A 10,000-nucleotide genomic window follows, 5' to 3' on the forward strand; every position below is an offset into this window, starting at 1 on the left:
GAAGGCCGACGTGCTATGGTTCTCCACCTGGGTCCGGAAAGCAAAATTAGTCCCTCTCCTCGCTGGAAGTCCAAAAAAAAGGCGTGAATTTGACTAAGTGCCTAGGAGCATTTCCCTTTAAGAAGGCCGACGTGCTATGGTTCTCCACCTGGGTCAGGAAAGCAAAATTGTCCCTCTCCTCGCTGGAAGTCCAAAAAAAGGCGTGAATTTGACTAAGTGCCTAGGAGGATGTCCCTTTAAGAAGGCCGACGTGCTATGGTTCTCCACCTGGGTCAGGAAAGCAAAATTGTCCCTCTCCTCGCTGGAAGTCCAAAAAAAAGGCGTGAATTTGACTAAGTGCCTAGGAGCATTTCCCTTTAAGAAGGCCGACGTGCTATGGTTCTCCACCTGGGTCAGGAAAGCAAAATTGTCCCTCTCCTCGCTGGAAGTCCAAAAAAAAGGCGTAAATTTGACTAAGTGCCTAGGAGGATGTCCCTTTAAGAAGGCCGACGTGCTATGGTTCTCCACCTGGGTCAGGAAAGCAAAATTGTCCCTCTCCTCGCTGGAAGTCCAAAAAAAAGGCGGAAATTTGACTAAGTGCCTAGGAGGATGTCCCTTAAAGAAGGCCGACGTGCTATGGTTCTCCACCTGGGTCTGGAACGCCAAATTAGTCCCTCTCCTCGCTGGAAGTCCAAAAAAAAGGCGGAAATTTGACTAAGTGCCTAGGAGGATGTCCCTTTAAGAAGGCCGACGTGCTATGGTTCTCCACCCGGGTCCGGAACTCAAAATTAGTCCCTCTCCTAGTTGGAAGTCATCAAAAAAAGGCGGAAATTTGACTAAGTGCCATCATTTTAGAGTACCAGGACTATAGTGGGGGAATTGGAGCCCTCTGGTGGACACTCGCTGCAAATGCACCCTGAATTAAAGACATTATTTCCAGTTCTTTTGGGGCCCTATTTTCAGGCGTAAATTTGACTAAGTGTCTAGGGGCATGTCCCTTTAAGAAGGCCGACCTGCTATGGTTCTCCACCTGGGTCTGGAACGCCAAATTAGTCCCTCTCCTCGCTGGAAGTCCAAAAAAAAGGCGTGAATTTGACTAAGTGCCTAGGAGGATGTCCCTTTAAGAAGGCCGACGTGCTATGGTTCTCCACCTGGGTCAGGAAAGCAAAATTGTCCCTCTCCTCGCTGGAAGTCCAAAAAAAAGGCGTGAATTTGACTAAGTGCCTAGGAGGATGTCCCTTTAAGAAGGCCGACGTGCTATGGTTCTCCACCTGGGTCAGGAAAGCAAAATTGTCCCTCTCCTCGCTGGAAGTCCAAAAAAAAAAGGTGTAAATTTGACTAAGTGTCTAGGAGCATTTCCCTTTAAGAAGGCCGACCTGCTATGGTTCTCCACCTGGGTCAGGAACGCCAAATTGTCCCTCTCCTCGCTGGAAGTCCAAAAAAAAGGCGTGAATTTGACTAAGTGCCTAGGAGCATTTCCCTTTAAGAAGGCCGACGTGCTATGGTTCTCCACCCGGGTACGGAAAGCAAAATTAGTCCCTCTCCTCGCTGGAAGTCCAAAAAAAAGGCGTAAATTTGACTAAGTGCCTAGGAGGATGTCCCTTTAAGAAGGCCGACGTGCTATGGTTCTCCACCCGGGTCCGGAACTCAAAATGAGTCCCTCTCCTAGTTGGAAGTCATCAAAAAAAGGCGGAAATTTGACTAAGTGTCATTATTTTAGAGTACCAGGCCTCTATAGAAAAGTTTGGTTTTTTGTCTATGTGTCATCATTTTAGAGTACCAGGCCTCTATAGAAAAGTTTGGTTTTTTGTCTATGTGTCATCATTTTAGAGTACCAGGGCTCTATAGAAAAGTTTGGTAAATTTGACTAAGTGTCTAGGAGCATTTCCCTTTAAGAAGGCCGACCTGCTATGGTTCTCCACCTGGGTCTGGAACGCAAAATTAGTCCCTCTCCTAGCTGGAAGTCCAAAAAAAAAGGCGTGAATTTGACTAAGTGTCTAGGAGGATGTCCCCTTAAGAAGGCCGACGTGCCTTGGTTCTCTACCTGGGTACGGGACGCCATATTAGTCCCTCTCCTCGCTGGAAGTCCAAAAAAAAGGCGTGAATTTGACTAAGTGTCTAGGAGCATTTCCCTTTAAGAAGGCCGGCCTGCTATGGTTCTCCACCTGGGTCCGGAAAGCAAAATTAGTCCCTCTCCTCGCTGGAAGTCCAAAAAAAAGGCGTGAATTTGACTAAGTGCCTAGGAGGATGTCCCTTTAAGAAGGCCGACGTGCTATGGTCCTCCACCTGGGTCAGGAACGCAAAATTGTCCCTCTCCTCGCTGGAAGTCCAAAAAAAAGGCGTGAATTTGACTAAGTGCCTAGGAGGATGTCCCTTTAAGAAGGCCGACGTGCTATGGTTCTCCACCTGGGTCAGGAAAGCAAAATTGTCCCTCTCCTCGCTGGAAGTCCAAAAAAAAAAGGTGTAAATTTGACTAAGTGTCTAGGAGCATTTCCCTTTAAGAAGGCCGACCTGCTATGGTTCTCCACCTGGGTCAGGAACGCCAAATTGTCCCTCTCCTCGCTGGAAGTCCAAAAAAAAGGCGTGAATTTGACTAAGTGCCTAGGAGCATTTCCCTTTAAGAAGGCCGACGTGCTATGGTTCTCCACCTGGGTCAGGAAAGCAAAATTGTCCCTCTCCTCGCTGGAAGTCCAAAAAAAAGGCGTGAATTTGACTAAGTGCCTAGGAGCATTTCCCTTTAAGAAGGCCGACGTGCTATGGTTCTCCACCTGGGTCAGGAAAGCAAAATTGTCCCTCTCCTCGCTGGAAGTCCAAAAAAAAGGCGTGAATTTGACTAAGTGTCTAGGAGCATTTCCCTTTAAGAAGGCCGACGTGCTATGGTTCTCCACCTGGGTCAGGAAAGCAAAATTGTCCCTCTCCTCGCTGGAAGTCCAAAAAAAAGGCGTAAATTTGACTAAGTGCCTAGGAGGATGTCCCTTTAAGAAGGCCGACGTGCTATGGTTCTCCACCTGGGTCAGGAAAGCAAAATTGTCCCTCTCCTCGCTGGAAGTCCAAAAAAAAGGCGTAAATTTGACTAAGTGCCTAGGAGGATGTCCCTTAAAGAAGGCCGACGTGCTATGGTTCTCCACCTGGGTCTGGAACGCCAAATTAGTCCCTCTCCTCGCTGGAAGTCCAAAAAAAAGGCGGAAATTTGACTAAGTGCCTAGGAGGATGTCCCTTTAAGAAGGCCGACGTGCTATGGTTCTCCACCCGGGTCCGGAACTCAAAATTAGTCCCTCTCCTAGTTGGAAGTCATCAAAAAAAGGCGGAAATTTGACTAAGTGCCATCATTTTAGAGTACCAGGACTATAGCTGGGGAATTGGAGCCCTCTGGTGGACACTCGCTGCAAATGCACCCTGAATTAAACACATTATTTCCAGTTCTTTTGGGGCCCTATTTTCAGACGTTGTGGAGCCCTCCAGTGGACTCCCGCCTCCAATGCACCCCCATAATTATAGACATCACCCCCCAAATTAAAGACATTATTTCCAGTTCTTTTGGGCCCCTATTTTCAGCCGGTTTGGCGTATTTCCTTGACGCCGGGGAGTCCTACAGGTGTTCCCGGGGAATGAGAGGCCTTTTGTGGGCCAGAAAGAGTGGGGAACCCTTGGAGCCCCTATTTTCAGACAGTTTGGCTTATTTCGGTGACGCCGGGGCGTCCATCAGGTCTTCCCGGGGAATGAGAGGCCTTTTGTGGCCATATGTCAACAAAAGAGTGGGGAAATGGAGCCCTCCGGTGGACTCCCGCTGCAAATGCACCCCCCAAATTAAATACATTAATTCCAGGCCTTTTGGGGCCCTATATTCAGACGGTGTGGAGCCCTCCAGTGGACTCCCGCCTCCAATGCACCCCCATAATTATAGACATCACCCCCCAAATTAAACACATTATTTCCAGTTCTTTTGGGCCCCTATTTTCAGACGGTTTGGCGTGTTTCCTTGACGCCGGGGAGTCCTACAGGTGTTCCCGGGGAATGAGAGGCCTTTTGTGGGCCAGAAAGAGTGGGGAACCCTTGGAGCCCCTATTTTCAGACAGTTTGCCGTATTTCGGTGACGCCGGGGCGTCCATCAGGTCTTCCCGGGGAATGTGAGGCCTTTCGTGGGCCATATTTTCAGACAGATTGGCCTGTTTCAGTGACGCCGAGGCGTCCATCAGGTCTTCCCGGGGAGTGTGAGGCCTTTTGGGGCCCTATTTTCAGACAGAAAAAAAAGAAAAGTAACCCTTACACTACAAAGGACAGCGGGGAAACGCCCCCCCAGCAAAGTCACAGGGGAAGTGGGGTAGACAAGTGGAGAGTGTCTGGGGAAAAGTCCACAAAATGATCAAAAATCACACACAGGTACGAGTGCCACAAGTCCCGCCGCGTCCCACCCGAGTCCGAGGTGCCCCCCGCATGCCCAAAACGCACCCAGCAAAGGCGCACTGTGAGTGGGGAAGAAAAGTTGGAAAAGTGGGCAAAAGTCCGGAAAAATGACCAAAAACCACACCCAGGTTAGAGCCCCACACGTCCTGCAGTCGCACCCGAGTCCTGGGATGCCCAACATGTCCAAAAAAATCAAAAAAAGCCCAAAAAATCAAAAAAATCCCCGGGCCGTATCTTGGACGCCGGCGTACCGCGTTCGGCCCTCGTGCCGTAGTTTGGCGACCGATTGTAAAAATTTGCCGCGACCGGCTAGTTTTTTTCCTTGGAGTAAATAGAGAGTAGATCCAGCAGGAAATATGCACTATAAACAAAGAGAGGGAGTTTGGAGGGGGGCAAAAACGCCCTCTTGGAACTTTTGCAGCAGCACACATCAAACTAGCGGGGAGAAGGCATGCATAGCAAAAGGCCACGAAATGATCCAAAATCACACCCAGGTTCGAGTCCCACAAGTCCCGCCGCGTTCCACCAGGGTTCCGGGGTGCCTGACATGTCCACGACGCACCCAGCAAAGGCGCACTGTGATTGGGAAGAAAAGTTGGGAAAGTGGGCAAAAGTCCCGAATTTTATCCAAAATTATACCCAGGTTCGAGTCCCACAAGTCCCGCCGCGTTCCACCAGTGTCTCGGGGTGCCTACAATGTCCACAACGCACCCAGCAAAGGCATCACACCCAGGTTCGAGTCCCACAAGTCCCGCCGCGTTCCACCAGGGTTCCGGGGTGCCTACAATGTCCACAACTTACCCAGCAAAGGCGCACTGTGATTGGGAAGAAAAGTTGGGAAAGTGGGCAAAAGTCCCGAATTTGGTCCAAAATCACACCCAGGTTCGAGTCCCACAAGTCCCGCCGCGTTCCACCAGGGTTCCGGGGTGCCTACAATGTCCACGACGCACCCAGCAAAGGCGCACTGTGATTGGGAAGAAAAGTTGGGAAAGTGGGCAAAAGTCCCGAATTTGGTCCAAAATCACACCCAGGTTCGAGTCCCACAAGTCCCGCCGCGTTCCACCAGTGTCTCGGGGTGCCTACAATGTCCACAACTTACCCAGCAAAGGCGCACTGTGATTGGGAAGAAAAGTTGGGAAAGTGGGCAAAAGTCCCGAATTTGGTCCAAAATCACACCCAGGTTCGAGTCCCACAAGTCCCGCCGCGTTCCACCAGGGTTCCGGGGGTGCCTGGCATGTCCACAACTTACCCAGCAAAGGCGCACTGTGATTGGGAAGAAAAGTTGGGAAAGTGGGCAAAAGTCCCGAATTTGGTCCAAAATCACACCCAGGTTCGAGCCCCACAAGTCCCGCCGCGTTCCACCAGTGTCTCGGGGTGCCTACAATGTCCACAACTTACCCAGCAAAGGCGCACTGTGATTGGGAAGAAAAGTTGGGAAAGTGGGCAAAAGTCCCGAATTTGGTCCAAAATCACACCCAGGTTCGAGTCCCACAAGTCCCGCCGCGTTCCACCAGGGTTCCGGGGTGCCTACAATGTCCACAACGCACCCAGCAAAGGCGCACTGTGATTGGGAAGAAAAGTTGGGAAAGTGGGCAAAAGTCCCGAATTTGATCCAAAATCACACCCAGGTTCGAGTCCCACAAGTCCCGCCGCGTTCCACCAGTGTCTCGGGGTGCCTACAATGTCCACAACGCACCCAGCAAAGGCGCACTGTGATTGGGAAGAAAAGTTGGGAAAGTGGGCAAAAGTCCCGAATTTGGTCCAAAATCACACCCAGGTTCGAGTCCCACAAGTCCCGCCGCGTTCCACCAGGGTTCCGGGGGTGCCTGGCATGTCCACAACTTACCCAGCAAAGGCGCACTGTGATTGGGAAGAAAAGTTGGGAAAGTGGGCAAAAGTCCCGAATTTGGTCCAAAATCACACCCAGGTTCGAGCCCCACAAGTCCCGCCGCGTTCCACCAGTGTCTCGGGGTGCCTACAATGTCCACAACTTACCCAGCAAAGGCGCACTGTGATTGGGAAGAAAAGTTGGGAAAGTGGGCAAAAGTCCCGAATTTGGTCCAAAATCACACCCAGGTTCGAGTCCCACAAGTCCCGCCGCGTTCCACCAGGGTTCCGGGGTGCCTACAATGTCCACAACGCACCCAGCAAAGGCGCACTGTGATTGGGAAGAAAAGTTGGGAAAGTGGGCAAAAGTCCCGAATTTGATCCAAAATCACACCCAGGTTCGAGTCCCACAAGTCCCGCCGCGTTCCACCAGTGTCTCGGGGTGCCTACAATGTCCACAACGCACCCAGCAAAGGCGCACTGTGATTGGGAAGAAAAGTTGGGAAAGTGGGCAAAAGTCCCGAATTTGGTCCAAAATCACACCCAGGTTCGAGTCCCACAAGTCCCGCCGCGTTCCACCAGTGTCTCGGGGTGCCTACAATGTCCACGACGCACCCAGCAAAGGCGCACTGTGATTGGGAAGAAAAGTTGGGAAAGTGGGCAAAAGTCCCGAATTTGGTCCAAAATCACACCCAGGTTCGAGCCCCACAAGTCCCGCCGCGTTCCACCAGTGTCTCGGGGTGCCTACAATGTCCACGACGCACCCAGCAAAGGCGCACTGTGATTGGGAAGAAAAGTTGGGAAAGTGGGCAAAAGTCCCGAATTTGGTCCAAAATCACACCCAGGTTCGAGTCCCACAAGTCCCGCCGCGTTCCACCAGGGTTCCGGGGTGCCTACAATGTCCACAACGCACCCAGCAAAGGCGCACTGTGATTGGGAAGAAAAGTTGGGAAAGTGGGCAAAAGTCCCGAATTTGGTCCAAAATCACACCCAGGTTCGAGTCCCGCAAGTCCCGCCGCGTTCCACCAGTGTCTCGGGGTGCCTACAATGTCCACAACGCACCCAGCAAAGGCGCACTGTGATTGGGAAGAAAAGTTGGGAAAGTGGGCAAAAGTCCCGAATTTGGTCCAAAATCACACCCAGGTTCGAGCCCCACAAGTCCCGCCGCGTTCCACCAGTGTCTCGGGGTGCCTACAATGTCCACGACGCACCCAGCAAAGGCGCACTGTGATTGGGAAGAAAAGTTGGGAAAGTGGGCAAAAGTCCCGAATTTGGTCCAAAATCACACCCAGGTTCGAGCCCCACAAGTCCCGCCGCGTTCCACCAGTGTCTCGGGGTGCCTACAATGTCCACAACTTACCCAGCAAAGGCGCACTGTGATTGGGAAGAAAAGTTGGGAAAGTGGGCAAAAGTCCCGAATTTGGTCCAAAATCACACCCAGGTTCGAGTCCCACAAGTCCCGCCGCGTTCCACCAGGGTTCCGGGGTGCCTACAATGTCCACAACGCACCCAGCAAAGGCGCACTGTGATTGGGAAGAAAAGTTGGGAAAGTGGGCAAAAGTCCCGAATTTGGTCCAAAATCACACCCAGGTTCGAGTCCCGCAAGTCCCGCCGCGTTCCACCAGTGTCTCGGGGTGCCTACAATGTCCACAACGCACCCAGCAAAGGCGCACTGTGATTGGGAAGAAAAGTTGGGAAAGTGGGCAAAAGTCCCGAATTTGATCCAAAATTATGCCCGGGTTGGAGTACCACGAGTCCGGCCGCGTTCCACCGGTGTCCCGGGGGTGCCTGGCATGTCCACAACTTACCCAGCAAAGGCGCACTGTGATTGGGAAGAAAAGTTGGGAAAGTGGGCAAAAGTCCCGAATTTGATCCAAAATTATGCCCGGGTTGGAGTACCACGAGTCCGGCCGCGTTCCACCGGTGTCCCGGGGGTGCCTGGCATGTCCACAACTTACCCAGCAAAGGCGCACTGTGATTGGGAAGAAAAGTTGGGAAAGTGGGCAAAAGTCCCGAATTTGATCCAAAATTATGCCCGGGTTGGAGTACCACGAGTCCGGCCGCGTTCCACCGGTGTCCCGGGGGTGCCTGCCATGTCCACAACTTACCCAGCAAAGGCGCACTGTGATTGGGAAGAAAAGTTGGGAAAGTGGGCAAAAGTCCCGAATTTGATCCAAAATTATGCCCGGGTTGGAGTACCACGAGTCCGGCCGCGTTCCACCGGTGTCCCGGGGGTGCCTGCCATGTCCACAACTTACCCAGCAAAGGCGCACTGTGATTGGGAAGAAAAGTTGGGAAAGTGGGCAAAAGTCCCGAATTTGATCCAAAATTATGCCCGGGTTGGAGTACCACGAGTCCGGCCGCGTTCCACCGGTGTCCCGGGGGTGCCTGCCATGTCCACAACTTACCCAGCAAAGGCGCACTGTGATTCAGAAGAAAAGTTGGGAAAGTGGGGAAAAAAAGGACCGGAAAATATCCAAAATTATGCCCGGGTTGGAGTACCACGAGTCCGGCCGCGTTCCACCGGTGTCCCGGGGGTGCCTGGCACGTCCACAACTTACCCAGCAAAGGCGCACTGTCAGTGGGGAAGACCAAACATGTCTCGGATTTTTTCCAAGTACCTTAACGAGAGAGGCTAAAAAGCACCTGTTTTTACCTTCTCTCGTTGTTGTACTTAGAAAAAAAACGAGAAAATAAAAAATCTGGGTTTTTTTCTAAGTACCTTAACGAGAGAGGCTAAAAAAAACCATTTTTTACCTTCTCTCGTTGTTGTACTTAGAAAAAAAACGAGAAAAAAAATTTTCCCCATTCATTTCAATGGGAGTTCATTTTTTTTTTGGGATTTTTTCTAAGTACCTTAACGAGAGAGGCTTAATTTTTCACCTACTTTTTACCTTCTCTCGATTTTTCGTTTTTTACCTGGTCGACCAAAACACCTCCATCTCGTTACTATGTGCACCATGTCTGACAGGCTGAAATCACAGGGAACGCGTCCGAGTCAAAGTGAGCTATTTTCGGACACAAATATGGTGTTTTTCCCCTCTATCCTCTGGTTCTTTTTTCAAACTGATCTTCCAGCATCTGAGCGACAGGGGCTCATGCAGACACCTGTGTCCGCCCGAGGGGCGCCTTCCCGGACACATATATGGTGCTTCCCCCCTCTTTACCCCGGTCCTTTTTCAAACTGATCTTCCAGCATCTGAGCGACAGGGGCTCATGCAGACACCTGTGTCCGCCCGAGGGGCGCCTTCCCGGACACATATATGGTGCTTCCCCCCTCTTTACCCCGGTCCTTTTTCAAACTGATCTTCCAGCATCTGAGCGACAGGGGCTCATGCAGACACCTGTGTCCGCCCGAGGGGCGCCTTCCCGGACACATATATGGTGCTTTCCCCCTCTTTACCCCGGTCCTTTTTCAAACTGATCTTCCAGCTTCTGAGCGACAGGGGCTCATGCAGACACCTGTGTCCGCCTAAGGGGCGCTGTTTCGGACACATTTTCAACTTTTCCCGCATGAATGAAATCCTGGAACTGATTCCACCCAGGTACTTAGGACTTCCAGGGCTTGAGCGACAGGGGCTCTGTCCGGAGCGTGTGTCCGCCTAGGGGGCGCTGTCCCGGACACATTTTCAACTTTTCCCGCATGGATGAAATCCTGGAACTGATTCCACCCAGGTACTTAGGGCTTCCAGGGCTTGAGCGACAGGGGCTCTGTCCGGAGCGTGTGTCCGCCTAGGGGGCGCTGTCTCGGACACATTTTCAACTTTTCCCGCATGGATGAAATCCTGGA

The sequence above is a fragment of the Nerophis lumbriciformis genome, unplaced genomic scaffold (assembly GCF_033978685.3).
Source record: "Nerophis lumbriciformis unplaced genomic scaffold, RoL_Nlum_v2.1 HiC_scaffold_69, whole genome shotgun sequence".
Lineage (NCBI taxonomy): Eukaryota > Metazoa > Chordata > Actinopteri > Syngnathiformes > Syngnathidae > Nerophis > Nerophis lumbriciformis.